This window comes from Peromyscus eremicus, chromosome X (assembly GCF_949786415.1).
Source record: "Peromyscus eremicus chromosome X, PerEre_H2_v1, whole genome shotgun sequence".
Lineage (NCBI taxonomy): Eukaryota > Metazoa > Chordata > Mammalia > Rodentia > Cricetidae > Peromyscus > Peromyscus eremicus.
The window spans coordinates 50,511,045-50,536,888 of record NC_081439.1 but is presented as its reverse complement, the minus strand read 5'-3'; the positions used below and the strand labels follow the sequence as shown (position 1 = coordinate 50,536,888).

Genomic DNA, 25,844 nt, shown 5'->3' with positions numbered 1-25,844 from the left:
AAGAGCAACCCTGCTCTGTCTCAGGATAACTATGGCAACATATTTACATTGTAAATCTTCCCATTTGACCAAACAACCAAACCTTAAAATTTCTGTCTCTCAAAACACTTTTAATTGCTCAAAGCATAACTTGGGGGCTGTGAAGCTGTAGAAGTTAAGGGGGATTTCTCTTCAGGGCTTGCTCCCCTTTGTGCATTAGCCAGAACTTGTTGTCTACTATTATTAAAGCATTTCCCTTGTACTAGTCGGTAAGTGCTTGGAGAGACTTCTCACTGGGAAGGCATAAAAACACTCGAACACTCTTTGTTCATGGAGGGCACTGCTCTATGACCTGCTGAAGGTAATAAAGCTTTCTCCACTCGGTTATCTTGGCTGTGTTTACTTCAGCTGTGTTCTCACTGAGATGGGAACCCATCGTGTTTAGTTATAAATTGGCCTTCCTGAAATGGGACCTTCTTCTTGATGCCTTATTGTTTTTCAACTTCCAGCAGGTGATGCAATAAATCAATGAACAAACAAACAAAACTATCTTCAGTCCTTCTGTATTGCTGGAGATGAATCCTAAGTTATTATAAAGAGTGTCTTCTTGGAATCCTAACTCTAGGCTCATGCATGGCCACCATTGTCCCTGGGGAACACCACCTCTTCTCTTCCCAGCTTTCCTCAGTTGCCTTTAGTTCTTTGTGTAGACATGGTGTCTTGGGGCTTTTCTCCATTCACTGTGTGTCATCCTTCTTCAGCTCACTTTTGGATAGTCGTGTTGGTGAGACTTTGTAGGTGTAACGTCTGATATTACTAGGAGACACAATCTCACAGCAAACTCCATGATCCTTTGGCTCTTAAAAATCTTTCTGTCCCCTCTTTCACAATGTTCCCTGAGCCTTAGGTGCTAGAGTATTTTGTAAATGTACCCACTGGACTGGGCTTGACAACTTTGTTTTGTGATTGGTTGTGGTTTTCTGAGGTGCTCTCCATCTGTTGCAAAGAGAACTTTTCTTGATGAGGGATGAAGACCACAGATAAGTGTGTTTATTTTTATCTTGACACATAATTGGACATTTTATGGAGTATAGTGGGATACATATATAAAATTTACACACATACAAAATGTATACACACATAAATTATAATGAGGTCATGGTAATTTACATTTCATTAACAAATTCCCCAACTGATTGCAGTATTGAGGTAAAATGAGTCATTTTTGTATAATTATATATTTTTTAAATTACTTTATTTTATTTTAAAAATAATTTTATTTTTTGAGATTATAATATAATTACATCATTTCCCCTTCCCTATCATCCCTCCAAACACTCCTATGTATGCCTTTTTACCCTCTTTCAAATTCATGACCTCTATTTTCAGTAATTGTTGCTACATATGAGTGTCTGTGTGTGTACATTTCTAAATACATAAATACAACCTGCTCATTATATATAACATTACTTATATGTATATGTTTTTAAAGGCAACTATTTGGTATTGCATAACCAATTTGTGAGCTCTTCCCTGGGGAAGACTATTCTCCCGCTCTCAGCGCTCCTTGGTTGCCTGTAGTTTTTTGTGTAGTGTTGAGGCCTCATGAGCTTTCTCTTGTGATGTTTGAATGTCTGTTGGTGTCCTCCTTGTTCAGGTTGTGTTTGTGCAGTCACGTTGGTGAGATTTTATGACTATAGTTTCTGACATTGTTAGGAAACAGACAGTTTCACAGAGAATTGCCTTATGCTCTGGTTCTCACAATCTTTCTTTCCTTTTTTTTTTTTTTTTTTTTGGTTTTTCGAGACAGGGTTTCTCTGTGTAGTTTTGTGCCTTTTCCTGGAACTCACTTGGTAGCCCAGGCTGGCCTCGATCTCACAGAGATCTGCCTGCTTCTGCCTCCTAAGTGCTGGGATTAAAGGCGTGCGCCACCACTGCCCGGCTCTCTCACAATCTTTCTTTCCCTCCCTTCTTCCAAAATGTTCCCTGAGCCTTAAGTATAGGAGTTTTTTTTTGCAGATGTATGGGATCCACAACTCTGCATTTTGATCAGTGTGGTTTTCTGTTGTGGTCTCTGTCTGCTGCAAAAATGAGTTTCCTTGATGAATGTTGAAGACTATATTTATTTTTGGGTATAAGGACAAATGTTTATAGATTGTTGTTAGAGATTATGCTGGCTTAGTAAGTTAGTGGTTGTAAATTATTTTCCAATTACCATGATTTCGCTAGCACTGGTTAGTTATCTAGGTCTCCAGTACCATGCATGGTATCCCTCTTGTTGAGCAGGACCCCTGGGCCCTGTTTCTAAAGTGCATGGCATCTTCAGAAATAGGGACTCTCTTTCTACCTCTGGGGGACAACCAAGGGCAACACCAGTAATTAAACTATGTATGTATACATATACACTGACTTATATGTATTATAGGTAGTTTTAGGTAGACATTTAATAGTATGGTGGCTTATGACTTTTTCAGACATCCTTACTGTTTTTTTTTACCCACTTTCCTCTTTCCGCTGTATTTATTTCCCTCCATCCTCTGCAATTAGAGATACTGATTTCCTCTTCCTTCCTTCAGATAGCTTGTTGTTCCCCTCGCTGGTGCTCCACTACCTTTGCAATGATTACCTTCTGCTTTCTCGATTTCTGTGATTATTCCAGGTTATGCACTCACATGTTGAGATTTGGAGCAAAGAGCTTCAGATGAATGAGAACATGTGACATTGTTATTCTGGGTCTAGGTTACCTCATTTAAAATGATCTTTTCTAGTTCTATCCACATTTCAGGATTTTATTTTTCCTTATAGATGAATAGTATTCCATATGTATAATGTACCACATTTTTATTATCCATTCACCAGCTGAAGGACATTTGGCTTGTTTCCATTTCCTAGCAATTATGAATACAGCATCAATAAGCATGGCTGAGCAAGTATCTGTGGAGCCTACTCCACAGATGTTGAGTCTTTGGGCATATGTCAAAGAGTGGTATAGCTGTGTCATATGGTAGATTTATTTTCAGGTTTTTGAAAATTCACACTGATTTCCATAGTGCCTGTACCACTTTGCAATTCCACCAACAGTGTATGAGGCTTTCCCCACACCCCCTCCAGCATTTGGTATCAGTTGTTTTATTCATATTTGCCATTCTGACTGGAGTAAGATGGAATTTCAAAGTTGTTTTGATTTGTATTTCCATAATTGGTAGGAACAATGAACATTTTTAAAGGTATTTCTTAGTCATTTCCATTTCCTTTTTTGAGAACTCTATTCAGGTCCCAGGCCTATTTTTTTTTTTTTTTTTTTTTGGAATGGGTGTTGTTGGTTTTTCGAGGTCTATATATTCTTTATCAGATGTATCCTCTGTCAGATGTATAGCTATGAATGATTCTCTCCCATTCTGTGGGCTTCCTCTTTACCCAGTTGATTGTTTCTTTAGCTATGCAGAAACTTTTTAGTTTTATGAGGTCCCATTTGCCAATCGTTGGACTTAATTCTTTGGCAAGTGGAGTCCTATTCAGAAAGTCTTTTCCTACACCTATATAGTATTGCCTATATTTTCGTCTAGCATTTTTTATGTTTTACATTTAGGTCTTTGATCCATTTGGAGTTAGTTTTCATGCAAGGGAATAGATACGCGTGTAGTAGGTACCTGTTCTACCTATGACCTCGAGGTACCAGCCCCTAGGGTGTGGCCTCTGAACTAGCTTAAGACCTGAAGGGCACTATGCAGGCCCTTTCTCTTCTCTCCCTTGTGGGCTTGGATGGTGGGGACTGACTTAGGTGGTAAAAGCCATGTGGGACAGACCATCAGCCTTCCAGGACTCTGAGATGGATTTGCATTATCCTGTTTAGTGAGTTGTTCTCCATATAATTTTTTAAAATAAATAGTTCCTTTAGCAGTACCTATGGATAATCTGCACTATATGGTTCTTATTTCATTCTTCTGTATGTGGACATTCTTGATTCTCCTTCCTGACTTCAGTGAGATTGCTTCAAGCTTTTCTCCAATTAGGATGATGTTGGCTTTGAGTTTCTCATATACAGCTTTTAGTATGTTGAGGTATGTTCCTCTAGTTCAGTGATTCTCTACCTTCCTAATGTTGAAACCCTTTAATACAGTTCCTCATGTCATGGTGAACCCCCAACTATAAAATCATTTTGTCACTACCTCATAACTTTAATTTTGCTATTTTATGAATCTTAATGTAAATGTCTGATATGCAGGATATCTGATATGTGACCCCTTTGGGGGTCATGACTCATAGGTTGAGAAACACTTCTCTAGGTCTGTATTCTCTAGGACTTTATTATGAAGGCTCATTGGGTTTTCTCAAAGGGTTTTTCTGCATCTATTGAGCTGATCATGTAATCTTTGTCTTTAAGTCTATTTATGTGGTTTATGACATTTATTGACTTGTGTATGTTAAACCATCCTTGCATTTCAGGGATAAAGCCAACTTGGTCATGGACAATAATATTTTGATATATGTCTGTATTCTGATTACATGTATTTTATTGACTTTTTAAATCAATGTTTATTGGGGATTTTTGCCTGTAGTTCCATCTTTTCATTTTTTTTTAAACCTGGCTTTGGCATTAAAGTGATACTGTCTTCATAGGAGTTTGGGAGTGTTCCTTCTGTGTCTTTTTAAAAAAATAGTTTAAAAAAGATTGGCTGTAGGTCTTTTCATATCTAGTGGAATTCCTTTGTGAATCCATCTGGACATGGTTGTTTTTGGAAGGTTATTTATTACTGTTTCAATGTTTTCATTTGTGATGTGTCTGTTTAGGCTGTTGACTTCCTGGTTTAAGTTAGGAGGGTTGACTGAATCTAGAAATTTATCTATTTCTTTTAGGGGCAGGTTTTCAAAGTATTGTTATGAATTTCCTCGGTGTGTATTGCAATCTTTCCCTGCTCATTCTTGACTCTGTCAGTTTGGGTCATCTCTTTTTTTTGGTTAGTTGGGACAAGAGTCTGTCAATCTTATCTTCTCAAAGAACTAGTTTTTAAATTCAGTGATTCTTTGTGTTGTTTTCTTTGTTTTTATTTCATTAATTTCTGCTCTGATTTTTATTATTTCTTGCCATAAATTATATTTGGATTTAGTTTTTTGTTTTTGTAAATTTTTATTTGCATTATTAAGTAATTTATTTATGCTCTTTTTGTTTTTTTTTAAATGTAAGCCTTTAGAGCTTAAAAAAGAACATAAAGCAATAAGCTTGTTCTTACTCCTTCTGTAAATCTAAAACTGTAAACTGTCTTTTCTGGTTTGTTTAGCAGGTATTCCTTGTTTCACTTTTTGCTTTGTTTAATGCCCAACTTCTTTAACATACATGAAGACCTTTATGCTTTTTCTTATAATCCAAATCCTCAAAAGAGATAAGGGAAAATGAAGGATGGCCTCGTCCTCCTCCTTATATTCACCCTCCTCCTTCTAGTGTTTGTTGTCAAAAATTAGGGGATGTTTAAGTTGTGTTGTCAAGCCTGTGATGTTATAATATTTCATCGTTGGAAAGATTCATCTTGTTATCCCTTGAGGGATTCGAGTAAGTATCTCTACTTTCTTTCTTATGAGATATCCTCTAGTACCCTGGCCTTGATCTCCCTGTGTAGCAGAAAACAAATGTGAACTTCTGATCCTCTTTCCTCTACCTCCCGAGTGTACTACCATGGACAGTTTTATATAGTGGTGAGGAATGGACCCAGGGCCTCCGCTTGCTAAATACTCTACAAACTGAGCTACACCCCCAGGTCCTATGCCTATCTTTTTAGAATAAGTAACACCTAAAATGTGAGCTTCTTCACCCCTGTACTAGGATATAAAGGCACTTCAGATATGCCTACTTGGAACTCATTATATGATTTGTGAAAGAGTAAATTGTATTTTTCTCCATCTTCAATTGCACCTGTGTTTTTATATTTGAACCTATTAATTGAATTTTAACGACTTTATTATAAGTGATTGCTAACTATAGCCTCTTTCTAACAAGTGAAATAAATGTAAAAATAATAGGTAGCTTATTGTTTTTAGACATACAGTACCTACCTTCCTTGAAATAATGCTTCCTAAATCTGTTTCCTTGGAAAAGATGATTGGGAGTTTGAAATTCAAAAGTAAAGAAATGTGTACCTTTGATCACTTACCTCTGGAAAAAGAGCATGCAACTTAAGTAAGATTATCTAGTAAGAATTAAACTTAGCCGGGCGGTGGTGGCGCACGCCTTTAATCCCAGCACTCGGGAGGCAGAGCCAGGCGGATCTCTGTGAGTTCGAGGCCAGCCTGGGCTACCAAGTGAGTTCCAGGAAAAGGTGCAAAGCTACACAGAGAAACCCTGTCTCGAAAAACCAAAAAAAAAAAAAAAAAAAAAAAAGAATTAAACTTAACTGTAGAATACTTGGGTGTAATTCCCACCCTGACACTCAGAGCTGTATGACCTAAAGCAGGCCATTTAACTTCTCTGAACTTCGGTAGTTGTGGGAAATTTATAGGGGATGACATGAAGGAAGGATATAGGGAGATATATATATATATATATATATATATATATATATATATATATATACACACACACACATATATATATTTATTTATATATGTTTACTAGATGTGGTGGTGTTTGTCTTAGTTAGGGCTTCTATTGCTGTGAAGAGATACCTTGATCACAGCAACTCTTATAAAGGTAAAACATTTAATTGGGGTGGCTTACATTTTCAGAGGTTTAGCCCATTATCATCATGGTGAGACATGGCAACATGCAGGCAGACATGGTGCTGGAGAAATAGCTGAGAGTCCTACATCTTAACTCACAGGAAGTGGTCTGTCTTGCTTGGCTTGTCTTGAGCATACATAAGACCTCAAAGCCCGCCTCTACAGTGACACACTCACTCCAACAAAGCCACACCTCCTAATAGTGCTACTCCCTTTGGTGGTTTGAATAAGAATGGCCCTCATAGGCTTATATATCATCTGATTGGTCATTAGGGAGTGGTGTTATCTGTCAGGGTTTATGAGGTATGGCCTTGTTTAAGGAAGTATGTCACTGGGGATGTGCTTTGGGATTTCAAAAGCTCAGGCCAGTCCCAGTGTCTTCTCTTCCTGCTGCCTGAAGATCCAGATGTAGAATTCTCAGCTACCATGTCTGCCTGCATGCCATCATACACCCTGCAATGACAATAATGGACTAAACCTCTGCACTGTAAGCCAGCCCCAATTAAATGCTTTCCTTTATAAAAGTTGTTGTGGTCATGGTGTCTCTTCACAACAATAGAACACTCACTAAGATGGTTAAGCAATTTTTAGTGTGTCCATTTGTTTCTTTTCTATGGGTTCCATCTTAGTCTGAAACTATATAATAAAAAAGGCTTATTTTTATAAAAGTACTTTTGGAGCACTTGGATATCCTTGATTCTTTCTCTCTGTGTTTAATATAATTTATGTTAATGGGATGAAAGCACTTAGTTTCTTTGTGTTTGAATTGCTTTAATTAGGAAGTGGTAGTATTTACTTCTTATGATCATTCTGAGCTCTAAAGTTAGGAAAAATAGTCAGATCTTGAAAAGAGCAACTACTCAAGTGTTAGAGATTATAGTAATGCAATATTGTGCCTTTATCTCAAAGCAACAAAACATACCTGTTATATGTTTATGTTGTTTTTATATTGAAGTGTCTGTGATTTGGCATTAACCCCTGAAACCACTGAATCTCATTCTCTCTAGATCTTCCTTTACATTGAATTCAATTGCCACTGTTTTAGGTGATGTTACTATTACCGGGTTTATATTAAATGGGACATTTTCAGGAAAAAAGATCAGAACATTATATATCAATAGTAAAATTTTATTGAGGAAATATTCAGGATGTGATGTGTGGAATGTATATAGATGATGAGCTCCTGCCAGACAAATTCTAGGGGCCAATTTATGTATGCTATAGACACTAGACCAAAGGTATCTGCTGAGCACCTCTTTATTATTCATTTCTACTTTGTGAAGTTCCCCTTTCCACATGTTGAGACTTCATTGAGAATGTTAGGTTTGCATATGTGAGAAAGTTAGATTATTGAGAAAGTTAGGTTTGTATATGTGAGTTTATTATGACATACATTATGTAAAATCATTTTATAAGCCCCTTGTATCTTTCATAAGCCTGTTGCTGTCCAACAAAGCTGTGAGAAGATATTCTGAACAATCTAGCTTTGTTACTTCAATGTGATATCATGAGTTTATTGATATAATTTTGTTGGGCAGCAACAGGTTTGGATATTTCATTGCTAACTTTTGATTGCTAGTATCATTTTTTAGAGCTGCGCCTAAGTGAGGTGCTTATACCTTAAGAAAACTTTCTGCCTCATTTTTGTGATATCTTATTGGTTATTCTCTAGCACTCTCTAGTACTGACTGTGCCCAAGGGAGAAAATAATTTCTCTTTCTGATAAGTCACAATCCTTTATTTGCTCAAAAATGTGCTATCTTTTTTCCAGCCATAACTGTGTCTGACATTCTGATATGGGAGTTTAGTAAAATCTGTCTCTTTCATAAAGATTAAATAATCTTAAAACAGTAAGGAGGAAGAAGCTTCATTTTGTAGTAGATGAGACCATTACAGAAAGCCACAACTAGTTAAAATGCAGAGGACAACAAACTGAGGGCTTCTCAGCCCAAATTGATATATCTGTACACAACTCCCAAACTTAAGGCTCAGGGAACATTATGGAAGAGGGAAGATTATTAAGAGCCAGAGGACCAGGATATCTGCTGTGAGACTGTCTTCTATAAGTAACATGGAGTTACACTCATGAAATCTTAAGATTATTGTCACCTAAATAAGATCCGGAACAATGACAGCACCAACTGATATTCCAATTATGGTGGCTTGAATGAGGATAGCATCCATAGGCTCATATATTTGAATGCTTAGTGGAACTATTTGGTAAGGATTACAAGGTGTGGTTGTGTTGGAGGAGGTTTGTCACTGGAGGTTTCAAAAGCCCACACCAGGCACAGTTAGCTCTCCCTCTCTCTTTGTTTATGGATCCAGATGTAAGCTCTCAGCTACTACTCCAGTGCCATGTCTGCCTGCCTGCTTCCATGCTCTCCACTATGATGGTCATGAACTCACTCTATGTAAGCCCCTAATAAACTCTTCTATAATTGGCCTCAGTCATGGCATTTCTTCACAGTAATTGAAAAGTAACTAAGAGACCAAGGTGGATGGGATAAATCTCACAAGGCCCCACCATTATATAAAACTATAGGCAACTGGTGCTAAGAGAGGGAGAATCAGTCTTCTTCAGGAATAAGTCCCTTACAGTTTATCCTATCCCAAATGGTCATTCCTAAACACATATACATACACGTGACACTAAATGGACTCAGTAGATTGTATTTTTAAGTGCATATGTATAAATGTGTGTATATGTATATATTTATAATTATATATGTAAAAATATGTATGTGTGTATATATGGATAAATGTATGCATAAGTATATATATGCAAGTTTTTGTTTTCATATTTTATAAAGTTTCTTAAAGTTTTCTTTATTTATTTTATGTATATGAGTGCTCTCTCTGCATGTACACCTTTATTGCAGAAGAGGGCATCAGCTCCCACTATAGATGGTTGTACCCTACCATGTAGTTGCTGGGAATTGAACTCAGGACCTCTGGAAGAGCCACTAGTGCTCTTAACCACTGAGTCATCTACCTAGCCTTCCAAAATTTATTTTTAAAACATGAAAATTTAAAAAAAAATCACACAGAGAAATTAACCAGACCCAAAGTCTGTACATCTCAGTGAAGTTTTATATACAAATTATATATATTGATACCAATTTGAGATTGATTTTGTTAGAAAATACTGTACATATATCATGGTGATATTTTATTTGTGCTGAAATGAAATTTTATTTGTTTATTAATAAATAAAGTTGTCTGTGGATCAGAGCTAAAAGCGAGCCATTTAGCAGAAGTCTGGTAGTGGTAGCACACGTCCTTAATCTGATCACATGGCAGGCAGAGCCTCTGTGTGGTCAAGGACACAGCCAAGTGGTGACCCGAACTTTTAATACCAGCACCAACCATAGAGACCTGGAGAACTGTATAGATAGGCAGTGATGAGAAGGTGATGTGGTTGGGTTTAGAGTCAATGAGAAGGCAGAACAGAAAGGCAATAAAAAGACAAGCCAGACATTAGAAGCTCTCTCTCAGGGGAAGGATGGCAGCAAGTGGTATGCTAAAGGCTTCACTGGTGCTCTGATCTATTGGGCTTTTAACTCTGTATTTGGCTCTGTGTTTCTTATTTAATAAGACCGTTTAGAATTTCATCTACAATATATTTCTAACTTTGTTCAAGGTATTGGACATATACAATTCATTTAACAATGTAATGCAATTTGCTAGTCCTTAAAAGTTATTATTACCAACTAATTAGGCTATAAAGAAATGTAAGTTAGTAATTAGTCATTAAAATCGAACTTGTAGTCATATTAGGTATGTTTTCAAGGTCAAGCAGAGATATATTTTAGATAGACAGGTCATCTTTAAACACTTCAGAGATCTACATCAAGCAGAAATATATTTTAGATAGGTCATCTTCAAATACTTCAGAGATCTACAGAATATGGCATTTAAGATGTTTTAATAACATAGATTTTTTTTTCTTTTTTTGTATGACAATGAGACATGTCTGCTCCTGGCAGCACCAATCTACTTCAGAGAAGATGATGGGCATTGAAGAAACTCCATATGGAGTTTACTTTCATTGTGGCAAAAGTTAGCCACTGGGCAAGAAAATGCCCTCGCCTCGACTGCTGACAGTATGCTGTCCAAAATGGACAAGCAGGACACAAAAGAAAGGACTGCCAATCCTTGCCAAGACAAGGTAGGAAAGCTCTTTAGAAAACTCTGCTTCCCAGATGAGTCTGTCAGATATGTTAAGCCTGTAGGCCAAAGATGGATGCTCCAACATTGCAGAGAAACCTCATGTGACTGTCCAGGCAGCCAGCTGTTTCTGTCAACTCACATTTTTTGGAAGTTGCTTGTTTGTATTTCCTGTTTAACTAGGTAATATTATTTCCTTCTCAGGTCTCTGAGGGAGTTGAAGATTAGATACAGTTTTCCTTGTTAACAAATTCAGTAAAGAAATTCACTAAAGAAATGTAAAGTGTATACATTTGTGAGACATCAAAAAATAGTTTTCTGTTGGTAATACAAGTTAGGACAGAAAGTAAATTAGGTACATTTTGGACTCACCAAAATAGGATGGATAATGGAATATTTTCTCTGAATTTGTCAAATGCAAATGAACTAGACATTGTTGATATATTTATTGCCTGTATATATTGTATATAGTTATTGTACTTATTGTATATAGTTTTTCTTATATTAGTTATAATTTTTTTAGACAAAAGGGAAATGTGGTGATATTTTGTTTGTGCACCCCAATAAAGCTTATTTGGGGATCAGAGGAAAAAGCCAGCCACTATATTAAACATAGAGGTCAGGCAGTGGTAGCACATGCCTTTAATCCTAGCATTCCGGAGACAGAGATTCATCCAGATCTCTGTGAGTTCAAGGCCACACTGGGAACAGAGCCAGGTGTGGTGGCACACATCTTTAATCCCAGTGCTAGTTAACCATAGAGGTCTGGAGGTCTGTATAGACAGACAGAAAGTGACAGAGCTATGCAGAAAGAGGAAGTGATGTAGCTGGGTGGAGAGAGGAAGTAAGATGGCAGGGCACAGAAAGGTTTATAGACATGAGTATACAGGAAGTAGCTCTCTCTTGGCTGAGGATTTCCTAGTGGTAAGAACGTAGCTGGCTTCTTTCTGCTTCTCTGATCTCTTAGTTTTCACCCCAATATCTGGCTCTGTTTTGTTTTTTTTTTTAATTCGTGTTACACTGGAACATTGGTGTATTTTGTCAAATGCAACATCAGAAAGTCTTTTAACAGTTCAGTTTTCAAATTCAAGAAATCAAGTTGTGTGTGTGTTGTGTGTATGTGTGTGGTGCTGGGAATTAAACTAGCATTTTGACACACTAGCTAAACACTCTGCTTACCTAGATGCATCCATAGAAATTCATGCAAGCAGGTTAATAGGTGTGGTGGTTTGAAAGAAAATGGAGCCCAAAGGGAGTGGCATTATTAGGAGGTGTGGCCTTATTGGAGGAAGTGTGTCATTATGGGGGTGGGCTTTGAGGTCTCTTTCTCAAGCTTCCCTCAGTGTGACAGTCAGTGAACTTCCTGTTGCCTACAAAATGTAGCACTCTCAGCTCCAACACTACATCTGCTCGCATGCTGCCAGGCTCCCCATCATGATGATAATGGACTGAACTTTAAGCAAACTACCCCAATTAAATATTTTATTTATAAGAGTTGCTGTGGTCATGGTGTCTTTTCACAGCAATAAAAATCCAAACTAAGACAATAGGCTTGGGAATGTGTGGAAAATTCCTTTCTTCTAAATGTTATACTAGTAGAAATTTTACCATGCTGATAAAATTTTGTTCTTAGGAGTCCTAAAAGTCTGAGATCAAATCATGCACTCAAGCCTTATCTATATTATCTTAGGCAAATTGGTTTACCTGTATGAACCTATTTCTTATGGGGATGATAATAACAGTATCTACCTTCAGAGACTATACTCAGAATTTAATAAGATAATAAATATAAAGGATCTTGCACAATGTCTAGTACATACCAGAAATTCAATAAACACTATGTTTCTTCTCCATCTAAATATTAATATATATTTAAATAAAGATCTGGCAGACATATTTCAACACAGATCATAAATGTTGCTATCTTCATTAGCTAGCCTAACTCTTACTGAAGTTGAGAATGTTAAAATTATTGATTTGTTTGCTGAAGCATCACTCATAGCAAACTTGTTTAGTACCAGCTCACTGTTGTTTGTGCTTCCTTTGATATTTGTCATCAATTTAATGAAAGCTCAATGACATCATTAGTGTGATAAAAGACCATAATTATTATTATGTTTCTCCTTTTTAAAACATTGACATTTCTTCTGAGTAATTTTTGCTTTGAGGTTTTTGTAATTGTTTCCATTAATATAAAAAGTACTGTAAAGAATTGTTTTATAAAACTTCTACAGTAGTAGGGGTCCATATTATCCCTCAAATGACTCAGTGTTAGTTGTTCCCCCTCATATTCCTTCCCTTAACTTCCTTCTTCCCTCCCCTCTTGGTTTAATCCTCCTGTTACACACACCTCCATCTATCCATAATGGTGTATTCTATTTCCCATAACTTTGGAGATCCTCACCCCTCCCAGTGCCTTACTTCTTACCTAACCTCTGTTGTTATTATTGATTGTAGCATGACTAATGAAAGCTTAAAAGCTAACCTCCACATAGAAGAGAAAGCATACCATATTTGTCATTGAGATATGGGTTACCTCACTCAGGATGATTTTTTCTAGTTCCATCCATTTACTTACAAATTTCATTTTTAACAGCTGAATAATATTCCATTGTGTAAATGTATTACATTTTCATTATCTGTTCATCTGTTGATGGACATCTGGACTCTTTCTAATAGAGCAGCAATGAACATGGATGAGCAAGTGTCCCTGTAGTAGGATGTAGAGTCCTTTGGGTATACCAAAGAGTGGTTTAGCTAGATATTGAGGTAGATAGATTCCCAATTTTCTGAGAAAATATCACCATATTGACTTCCAAAGTGGCTGTAAAAGTTTGCACTCCCACTGGCAATGGAGGAATATTACCCTTACCCCACATCCTTGCCAGCATGAGCTGTTGTTTGTTTTATTGATCTTGGGTATTCTAACTGATGTAAGATGAAATCTCAAAGTACGTTTAATTTGCATTTCCCTAATGACTAAGAATGTTGAACATTTCTTGATGTATTCCTCAGCCATTTGTGTTTATCTTTTGAGAATTCTGTTTAGTTTTCTGCCCCATTTTTAAACTGAGCTATTTGTTTTCTTGATGTCCAGTTTTTTTAGTTCTTTATATATTTTAGATATTAACCCTCTGTCAGATATGTATATGATAAAGATCTTTTCTCATTCTATAGGCTACCACTTTGTCTTAATGATAGTGTCCTTTGCTGTATAGACATTTTTCAGATTCATGAGTTCCATTTTTTAATTGTTGATCTTAGTGCCTGTGCTAAGTGTTCTGTTCAGAAAGTCCTTTACTGTGCCAATGAGTTCAAGGCTGTTCCCCACTTTTTCTTTCAGATTCAGGGTATCTTGCTTTACGTTGAGGTCCTTGATTCCTTTGGAGTTGATTTGTGTTGTATGACAAATGTGGATATATTTGTATTCTTCTCAGGATCTTAGGAAACTGTGATGGGTGTGCGTTGCCTGGTAGAGAATGCTTCTGCAGGTTGGTGTGTGTCAGAGAGGAATGGAGGTGGGCTAGGAGAAAAGGCTAAGAGGGAAGAGCTAAGGGGATCCTGTCCACACCAAGAGGGGGATTCCCCAGGGAGTTGGAGGTGTGGTAGAAAGAGGAGATCAAGCAAGTAGGTTGCAGTAAAGCAAAGAATAATCTGGAGAGATAGGAATGAAAGGGCTAGAGGGACCCAGGGTCTAAACCAAGAATTGAAGTCTCCAGTAAACAGATTTGAGGTCTGAAGAAAGGCATCTATAATCAGGTTGTTACTGGGTTGACGTCACACACACACACACACACACACACACACACACACACACACACACACGATAGAGATTGTGCAGTATTTGTCTTTCTGAGTCTGGATTATTTCTCTTAATGTAATCTCCAGCTTTATCTATTTGATAATTCTATACTTAAATATAATCAAATAAAATCTTATTGTTGGTTACACAGTTTAGCTATTTTGAAAAGTGTAGCAATAAACATATATATGCAAATATCTCTGTGGCTCTACCACTCTTTCCTTACTTCAGTTACTGATGGAAATTCATGATGCTAGAAGTTCCTTCACTTGTCTTCCTATATCTAAACCAATTTCCTCTAGGTCTGTTCTCCTTACAGCTATCAAAATTTTTTTTTGAAAATGCACATCTGGGCTGGAGAGATGGCTCAGTGGTTAAGAGCACCGACTGCTCTTCCAGAGGTCCTGAGTTCAATTCCCAGCAACCACATGGTGGCTCACAACCATCTGTAATGAGATCTGGTGCCCTCTTCTGGCCTGCAGGGACACATGCAGGCAGAATACTGTATACATAATAAATAAATAAATCTTAAAAAAAAAAAGAAAAGAAAAGAAAATGCATATCTAATCATGATCCTCCTTCTACCATGATACAGTGCTTTTTATTGCTACCAAATAAAGCACTCATGCATTGGTCTGACCCTTGGCCAACTGGACAGTGTGTTCTCACTCTCTCTCCCCCCACTCTGCTGTTGGCCCTTGCTTGTGTGTATACAGATATTTATTTCCCCCAACAGAATGTCCTTTCTCCTTCGTCCATTTGGTAAATGCCTTTTTCTCTGACAATATTCACTTTAGTGGATCCTTTTTGGTTATTACTCTAGTTTAATTTTTGCTGCAACCTAGGGGATAATATGATTTCCTGGCTTATACGTCTAGGTCACAGTCCATCACTGAGGGAAGTCAGGACAGGATCTCAAGCAGTAACTTGGAGCAAAAACGATGGAGAAACTTTCCGGCTTGCTCACTCATGGACATGTGCTTAGCTAGCTTTCTTTTTTTTTTTTTTTAATTTTTATTTTGCAATACAATTCAGTTCTACATATCAGCCACAGATTCCCTTGTTCTCCCCCCTCCCGCCCCCCTCACCTTCCCCCCAGCCCGCCCCCCATTCCAATCTCCTCCAGGGCAAAGCCTTCCCCACAGACTGAGATCAACCTGGTGGACTCAGTCCAGGTAGGTCCAGTCCCCTCCTCCCATGCTGAGCCAAGGGACCCTGCATAGGCCCCAGGTTTCAAACAGCCAACTCATGCAATGAGCACAGGACCTGGTCCCACTGCCTGGATGCCTCCCAAACAGATCAGGCCAATCAACTGTCTCACCCACTCAGAGGGCCTGATCCAGTTGGTGACCCCTCAGCCATTGGTTCATATTTCATGTGTTTCCGTTTGTTTGGCTATTTGTCTCTGTGCTTTATCCGACCTTGGTCTCAACAATTCTCTCTCATATAAACCCTCCTCATTCTCGCTAATTGGACTCCCAGAGATCCACCTGGGGCCTAGTCATGGATCTCTGCCTCCAGATCCATCAGTAGTTGGATGAGGTTTCTAGCACGACAATTAGGGTGTTTGGCCATCCCATCACCAGAGTAGGTCAGTTCGGATTGTCTCTCGACCATTGCCAGCAGTCTGTTGTGGGGGTATCTTTGTGGATTTCTGTGGGCCTCTCTAGCACTTTGTTTCTTCCTATTCTCATGTGGTCTTCATTTACCATGGTCTCCTATTCCTTGTTCTCCCTCTCTGTTTTTGATCCAGCTGGGATCTCCCACTCACCCAAGCTCTCTTTCCCTCGACCCTCGCCCTTCACTACCCCCACTCATGTCCAGGCTGTTCATGTAGATCTCATTCCATTTCTCTGTCGTTGGGCGATCCCTGTGTCTTTCTTGGGGTCCTGTTTTCCAGGTAGCCTGCCTGGTGATGTGAGTAGCAGTCCAGTCATCCTTGTTCCACATCTAGTATCCTGTTATGAGTGAGTACATACCATGTTTGTCTTTCTGAGTCTGGGATACCTCACTCAGGATGATTTTTTCTAGATCCATCCATTTGTCTGCAAACCTCATGATGTCATTGTTTTTCTCTGCTGAGTAGTATTCCATTGTGTATATGTACCACATTTTGTTTATCCATTCTTCAGTTGAAGGGCATCTAGGTTGTTTCCATGTTCTGGCTATTACAAACAACGCTGATATGAACATAGCTGAACAAGTGCTCTTGTGGTGTGGTTGAGCATTCCTTGGGTATATGCCCAAGAGTGGTATAGCTGGATCTTGGGGGAGATGGATTCCCAATTTTCTAAGAAATCGCCATATTGATTTCCAAAGTGGTTGTACAAGCTTGCATTCCCACCAGCAGTGGAGGAGAGTTCCCCTTAGCTAGCTTTCTTATAGTGTTCAGGACCACCCACCTAAGGATGGTGTCACCCACAGTGGGTTGGAATTTTCTATATCAATTATGACATGTCAATCCCTCACAGATATGATCACACACCAGCCTGAGGAAGCCAACTACAATTACCCCATTGGAATTTTTTCAAGTGATTTTAGAATGTGTCAAACTGACAGTTAATACTAACTAGGACAGTTGTCTTTTGTACTTTTTTAAAACCCAGCATGGAATGTTATTGTTTTATGCATTATCATTTTGTATTCATCATTTACATGTTTTCTCACTTATACTCCTATTGTTTTCTGAAGTGCCTCTTGTATAGTCATTGAGAAATTACTGGTAGGTATGAATGAATGACAAAAATTAAAGAAAATTAGTTTCCTTCCCCGTCTTTACTTGGGGAAGTCCCATTTTTTTTTTCATCAAGGCTCAAGCTTCTCAGGCTGCTGTGAAAGGACATAGTTATACGTTAATCTGTTACAGTAATTTTTCTACTATATTGGCTTTATTATTTACCTTTGGTCACCCCTAGTTAGATTGTGGGCTCTTCAAAAGCATGAACTGATTGTCTTTGTATCTATTGATACATCTTGCATATAGGGTAACATGAAAAAATGAATAAATGAATTATCAATATCTATCCTTGTCAAAACACCCAATGTTGATTACCCTGATCTTTACATTATTCCGATTTTATAGAAGCTTACTGAAGACAGGCACGCTCCTCCATATTGGGTAGGAAGAATTTGTATTAGTAAGAATACATGGTTAAGGGAAATCATTTTCTAATATGAAGGAATATAGATCTATGATTTATGATTTTAATCATGATTTACTGTTCTTACTGGTTTCTTCCTCTAAGTACTGATCCTTGTTTGTTTGTTTGTGTTTAGTTTTGTAGATTGAGAATTCTACTTTTTTCTTAGTTCCATATCATAGAATGTTTTTGTTTTCTTTTCCTATTAGGTAAGCTGTCCTTTTGCACTCTATTGTTTTCTCTTTATTCCCCATAGAGGGTTCTGATGTTATGACAAGAAATTAATGTCGTACTGTAAGAATAGATTCTCCAGAGTAGAATCTATTAGGAATTAGGGTGTTTGGGATGGCCAAACACCCTAATTGTCGTGCTAGAAACCTCATCCAACTACTGAGGGATCTGGATGCAGAGATCCATGACTAGGCCCCAGGTGGATCTCTGGGAGTCCAATTAGCGAGAATGAGGAGGGTTTATATGAGAGAGAATTGTTGAGACCAAGGTCGGATAAAGCACAGAGACAAATAGCCAAACAAACGGAAACACATGAAATATGAACCAATGGCTGAGGGGTCACCAACTGGATCAGGCCCTCTGAGTGGGTGAGACAGTTGATTGGCCTGATCTGTTTGGGAGGCATCCAGGCAGTGGCACCGGTTCCTGTGCTCATTGCATGAGTGGGCTGTTTGAAATCTGGGGCCTATGCAGGGTCGCTTGGCTCGGCCTGGGAGGAGGGGACTGGACCTACCTGGACAGAGTCCACCAGGTTGATCTCAGTCTGTGGGGAAGGCTTTGCCCTGGAGGAGATTGGAATGGGGGGTGGGCTGGGGGGAAGGTGAGGGGGGCGGGAGGGGGGAGAACAAGGGAATCTGTGGCTGATATGTAGAACTGAATTGTATTGCAAAATAAAAATTTTTTTAAAAAAAAGAATAGATTCTCTGTGCCATGTGGACAGCATTTGGAAATCCTATTAACATAGCTTATGATGCAAAGATGGCTTATTGTACTTTTTGCCTTTTCTTAACAGTTAGCAAAGGTTGAAAAGACCAACTGTTTTAATGGGTGGAACCAAGCATCACAAATCTGCTCAGTGACCATCATCCATCTAGACCCATTGCACAGGATATCCAGCAAATTTAAGGTAAGGAAAAAGTAATGATATTTTCCTTTATGTGAGTAACAGATTGGGAATGAGTCAAAGACCTCTGGACAAACTTGTCATTTTCCACAAAAGAGCTCTGAGTCTATGAAATAACTGGTTTCTCATTTAACATGGAGTATAACTCCTTTCTACTTTTCCTTGGACATTTAACATGCTTTAGTGTCTGTCAGAAGGTAGGTTACACATAATAGGTTTCTGTAAGAGTTTGCATGTCAGTTCTTTTTCTTTCTATTGCTGTATTAGAGCACCATAACCAAAAGCCACTTATGGAAGAAGGAATTGACTTTGGCTTAACTTCCAGAGAGAAAGGAATCCATCTTGATGGGAGGCATGTCAGCAGGCAGGCTTAGTGACAGGAGGAGGAAGATGAGAGATCCTGTCAGAAACTACAAGCTCAAAGCAGAGAGAGCAAACTGAAGTAGAGCAAGGCTTTAAACTCTCAAATTCCACTCCCAGTAGCCTCCCATAAGGCTGGACCTCCTAAACTCCCCCCAAACAGTGCCACCAACTGGAGACCAAGTGTTCAAACACCTGAGCCTATATGGGATATTTTTCTTTTAAACTATCACAGGTAGGAAAGGCTCAAAAATGATGATGAAGTTGAATGGATACCATGTCCATAGGCTAGGTCCTGAGCTCATCTGTCTGAATAGTAGACTTATTATTGTTTTCTGATCCAGATTCCAAGACTTCTTTTTTGGTCATTCTAAGAAACAGAACCCACAATATTGGTTTATCCTCACTGGAACCTTCTTTGTAATGTTCTCCATATTAATTCAAATACTGCTTTGTATTTCTGTTTCAGAGGTTGATTACACTCATTAGAATTGTATTTGGTTATGATTTCATAATTTGTCATACATTGATACAGAAAATTTTATTCTAAAAGCACAGAAAGTTTAAAAGATATCCTGGAATCCAAGTAATTGGAATCCAAGTAATTTAATTTGGTGTCATTTGGAAGATGAACCCAATTAATAATTCAACCATTTCAGCAAAGTATATCGATAATACTCCTGTAGGGGGGTAATTAATTTTATGATTCTTCTAACACAAATCTTCCTTTTGTAGAAAGATATAGACCATAATTTCACTTAGATAAAGTTTACCAAGACCCAAGTATGCTTTTGTATAGAAAAAATAGCAAGTTAATATGGCCTTAAGAATTTTCATTAAGAAATAATTCTTCTGGGCTGGGTATATAGCTTAGTGGTAAAACACTTGCCTAGTATGCACACTATTCTGTATTCAATCCGAAATAATAATGGAAGAAGGAAAATTGGTGAAGCTGAGCCTGGTGGCACATGCCTATTATCCCAGCACTCAAACGTAGCCTTTGTCAGCTACATAGTGAGTCTGAGGTTATACATAAAACTTGTCTTAAAATACCCCAAAAGAAAACAAACACAAAAGAAGCAAGTGAATAAATATTCAATGACCCTATAATATAATGTTTATATTGGTAGGGTACAGATAATTATATCAAATTGTTAAATAAAAACATCATAAGCCACAGAGAGAAAAGTTCTTAACTTTGGTGACCAAAGATTCCGATAACGGACAGGTAGAAGCATAGCCTCAGGAAGTACAGCCAGAATCAAAGCTTTTTGGAGAACGACGACAATTTTAATGATTAAGTAGCTCACTGCTTCTTTAAACAATCCTCCCAAGGTGATCATCTACTGGCAGGGTAAAAGATGAGGGGTTTCCAAACCATACTAGTTCTTTAATAAGAAACTAGACGTCAATCGCCCGTTCCCTTTCTATCTGAGCAGATCTGGTGAAAAATGGCCACCAATAAGGCCCAACACACATCTCACAGTTTGGAAATTTTTTTTTCTTTTTTAAATTAATTAAAATTTTCATTTATTTTACATCCCGACTGCAGTTTCCTTTCCCTCCTCTCCCCTCCCCCCACCACCTTTCTATTCCCCTATCCACTCCTCCTCTGTTTCTATTCCGAAATAGGCAGGCCTCCCCTGAGAATCAACAAAACATGGCATATCAAGTTTGTTGGAATCCTTTCTTAAAGGGATAGAGCTTTCATTTAGAGCTTTATTGACCACCAACAGTACAATGTGGTTTTCTAGATTTGTCTAAATATTTACCTTTATCAAGTTTACCAAGTCACAGCCTTTCTCGTGACAGTGTGGTGCTGCTTTACCATTCCTTCAGCTTGAAGAACTCCCTTCACGTTTTCTATGAGGTGGGTCTAGTGGTAATGAAATCCCTCAGTTTTATCTGTCCTGGAAACTAGTTTTCTCACTTTAACTTTTGAAAGACAATTTCACCTCCTATTGCATTCTTGATTCGTAAGTTTTTCTCTCCAATTTCAGAAGTTTGAATTTATCATTGCAATAGCATGACCTGCTTTTGGCATGTTAGGATTTTGTTGAATTGTTTGTTATATGAAAATTTCCTTTGCATATGACTTATTTTTTGCTTATGCTTTCATTATCTTCTGATAGCTTGACTAGTATGTATCTCAGTTTGGGTTTCTCTCAGTTCACCTTATTTGTGCTTTTTTTTTTCTTAAAAAAAAAACCTGGGTGGTTTTGTGTGTCAACTTGACACAAGCTAGAGTCATAAGAGAGGAAGGAGCTTCAGTTGAGGAAATGCCTCCATGAGATCCAGCTGTAAGGCATTTTTTAATTTAGTGATCAATGTGGGAGTACCCAGTCCATGGTGGGTGGTTCCATCCCTGGGCTGCTAGTCCTGAGTTCTATAAGGCTAAGCAAGCCAAAGGAAGCAAGCCAGTAAGCAGCACCCCTCATGGCCTCTGTATCAACTCCTGCCTCTGGGATCCTGCCCTGCTTGTGTTCCTGTCCTGACTTCCTTCAGTGATGAACAGCAATGTGGAAGTGTAAGCCAAATAAACCCTTTCCTTCCCAGCTTGCTTATTGGTGTTTTGTCACAACAATAGAAACCCTAACTAAGATATCTATTTCTTTTCTTGGATTGCTGAATTTTCAGCCTTTTTGTTTTTTTGAGACAGGGTCTCACTATGTAGTTTGCTACCTTGGAACTCTCTGTGTAGACCAGGCTTGTCTGTAACTCACACAGATACACCTGCATCTGCCTCCTGTGTACTGGAATTAAAGGTGTGTGGCGTGATCTCTGTCCAATTTCTCGTTGCTTTTGGCTTTTGGTTTTTTGAGACAGGGCCTCTCTGTGTAGCCCTGGCTGTCCTGTAACTCACTTGGTAGCCCAGGCTGGCCTCGAACTCAGAGATCCACCTGCCTCTGCCTCCCAAGTGCTGGGATTAAAGGGGTGTGTCACCACCACTTGATCTGCCTGGCCAATTTTAAAACTAATCTTCTCTCTTCCTTTCTTCCCCTAAGATTCCTACACTGAATATATTGGTCTGTCTCATAACAACCCATAGTTCCTTTAAGCTGTCTTCTCTGTTAATTGTTTTTCATTTTTGCTTCTCTGAATGAATAATTCACATAATCTGTTTTTGAGTTTGCTAGTTCTTTTTTATGATTCTTCTAGAATACCGTTGGACTCCTGTATTCAATGTTGAGTTCAATTATTCTTTTGGCTTTAAGAATTCTGATTTTTTTCATTTCGAGCTTTATTTTTATTTTTATTGAAATGCTTATTTTGTTCGTTCATTTTTTCTAATCTTTCTAGGCTCTTTTATGCTTATTTTTAATCTGTCAGGGGATCAGTTTTATCTTTTTTCTTTTCTTTATGCTTCTCTTTTTCTTCATTTTCCTTAACTGCACTGGCATCTTTACATTAGCAAAAATGCCACCTCTCAGGTCCCGTGGATTGGCTTTGTATAGGAGACTTTGCAGCAGTTGGCCTGATCAGAGCTTTTGAACTGGTATTAATGTATCCCAGGTATCTATAGCCTGTCCAGTTTCATCAGCACTGCTCCACCAATTCTACAGAAGACATTGTTTTGGAAGCTTCTAAAGAAGTTAGAATATTGAATGCCTGGCTCAACTCCTTCCTGCCTTGGGGAGAAGGCAAGAGTTAGAATTTTCAGCCACTTCTTTGTTCATCTCAGAAAAAAAGGTGTGTTTAATGCTTACCTGCTAGTTAAAGCTGCCATTTTATACTCTACAGTCCCTAGTGAGATACAAGGCTCTGTTTGCTCTAAAACATGGAAGGAGCCAGCCATTCAGGATGGGACCTGGAGAATTTGGGGTAGTAGATGTGTGATCCAATTCTTTCACAGAATCTAGATTACAGCTCAAGTAGAAGCTAAGAGCTGACATTCCCTCCTGTCTGTGGAATCTGCTTGGAATGAGCATTATGACGAGTGGGTGTTTCTGCTTTTCCTATTGTTTTAATGCGGCAAGTGTGACACTTAGTATAGGAACACAAGCCTTTCAGGTAGTGTCTGAATTTCTCACAAGGGGATTTGTCCTTATGTTGCATTGAATTGGTGTGGCCATACAGGGATGGAGAAGCCATGTCTTCTTATTTCGCTATCTTGCTGATGTTAGTCCTCCCACTTTTATCTTGAAACTACATGAAATCTGCAATTCTCTCAAAACTGTAGCTTGATTTTTAAATGTACTTTAAGTTTATTATAGTCCAAGTATCTTCTTCTCCAGAGATCTTTCTACTGGAAACTTTATTCTTCAATTATTAGTAAGTCTAGTCTTTAAACCATTAATGTTATATTTTTGAGATCTTCTCACCTACTAGACTAGCGTTTTCTTGGCATACAAAAATATTGGTGATTAATTCCTCCAGCTAACTACTTCACTTGCCCACTTTTAGCTTCTTTTTGTCTAAGATGTAGGTGTAGGGTATACATTTTTTACATGGGGCAGCAAGCCCAAAGAGAGAGTAAGTATATTAAGGAGCTTTCAGGAAATTAAAAAGAAGAGCAGTGCTTGAGACAGATGTGCATCAACTAGAAAAGGTAAAGAGAAGAGTCCCCAAAGGAGATTCTCAGCCATAATCCGACCAGATAGGTTAGATGTCTTGGGAACCCCACCACTTCTATGCACTCCTCTCACCCCTGCCTGTACAGGCTGGAGGTCTCAGGTCCTCCAGCCTCTGGAGCACTCTTCCATTGTTCTGCTGTGCCCACACCAACAGGACAGATTTAGAGTTCTCAAGTTTCATGTATCAGGACACCTGGCCTCAGCTACACACTCCTTGCAACCAACCTGACCGACTCAGTCAGGCTGGAAGTCTCAGGGATTATATATACTACACAATCAATCACATGTCTTATGTCCAGCCCAGCATGACAGGTTAGAGGTCTTGGAACCTTCTGCTTCCCATGAACACTTATGATATTCTGCTTGTTCATAACCCCCCACTGCACATTTCCGTCTCTCCATACCCTTGGGACTTCCTTTTTCCCAAGCGTACTTCCAGTGCTCTGCATTCTCACCCTGACTTCATAGGTTAGAGTTCTTGGGACCTCTTGCTGTGCACTCTCGCTGTTCAGTGCTCAACCTGGCCAGTAGAAAGGATAATTTGCCACTTATAAAAAATAGAAGCAGGATCCCTGTAGACCACTTTTTTCTCTTTGGTTCTTTTTCATGTCATTCTTTGTTCTGGAGACAGAAACTAGAAACCTGTGATGGGTCACTAGAAGATATGTCAATTAAGGAATGTATTGTCCTAGTACTTGGGAAGTCCTTTAATCCTCTAAGCTTCATGAGGGTCAGTGGAGGTCTAAATGGCACCCTGTCCAGAGGAGGCCTTTGCTTAGATAGATCAAGCAAAAATCCAGTGTACAGACCACTATCATGACTGCTGTAGGATCATAAATAAACCTCTCATGACCATAAATGAACCTCTCTGGGAGTGTAGACATCTTCAAAGCCATGGGAATCTCTGGGAACACAGATACATCTGAGGCTTTGATAATCTCTAAAAACTTGGCATCCCTGGAAACATGCATATTTCTGAGGCCAGAGGCTTCTCTGGAATCCTGGATTTCTTTGATGGTGTGGACATTATGGGCGACATGGTTATCTCTGAAAACAGTGATCCTCAAGGGCAGAAAGAAGACAGGCTGCTTTTGTGATAGGGACACTTACAAAGGACACAGTTATCTTTGTCCCAAGCAGGGTTATGCTGGTCTTCCAGATGGTTTAAATTGGTAAGACTAGGGCACCCTTCCCCTTCTAGAAAGAGATTTATGGCCCTTACTGATTTAGTGGCCAGTGTAAACAGCCCAGAATGTAATTAAGAAAATAACATGTTATTAATTTCTAAGATGGGATTTAAGTTTGGAAACATTGCCTTTCAGTTGAGATGCCTCCGTACACTGCCTGTTTCCTTAATGATTATGATTACCCTTCCCTGCTTTTCTGCCCTCATTGCTCTAGCCTGAGGTTAAAGTAAAAATATCACAGGGGAAAATTACGACCTGTTGCAAAGGTGGAGAGGTGTTATGCAGCAAGTATCCATGAATTGCAGAATATTTTAAGAGAAAATTTACTTTCAGATGTATTTGACTCATGGCCATCTTAGCATGAGTGTATGGAAGTACTTGAAGGTTTATACCATATAAGGAATATTTTCTTATTTACAGCAGTCATTCTCCCCAACCCATACCCAAGCTCTGTCTTGTTATAATATTCCTTTAGCTAACTCTCTTTGTTTGTAGATAGCCTGCAGGTCTAATCAAGTATAGTATAAAATTATCAATTTCAAATCATTGGGGTCTGTATAATATTGATTAACAGCATTCTTTTTTGCTTAAAAATTTATTATATTTTTATTATGTGTGTGTATGAGTATGAGTGTGCATGTCACAGTGTACATACAGATGTCAAAGGACAACTTGCAGGAGTCTCTCCTTCAACCATATGGATCCCAAGGGTCAAACTCAGGTTATTAGACATAGTGGCAAATGTCTTTACCCCTTGAGACATCTTGTCAGCCCCAAAGTTAATTT

At 38.5% G+C, this 25,844-nt stretch overlaps 1 protein-coding gene across 3 annotated transcripts in view; it reads left to right on the top strand.

Annotated features, from left to right (window-relative positions):
* Asb12 (ankyrin repeat and SOCS box containing 12) overlaps window positions 1–25,844 on the top strand; it is a 72,962-nt gene that overhangs the window by 13,390 nt on the left and 33,728 nt on the right. For all 3 annotated transcript variants that reach the window (XR_009376119.1, XM_059251213.1, XM_059251212.1), the window contains exon 2: window positions 18,827–18,940. The gene's annotated coding sequence lies outside the window, so the exon portion shown is untranslated. The remainder of the gene's footprint in view (window positions 1–18,826; window positions 18,941–25,844) is intronic.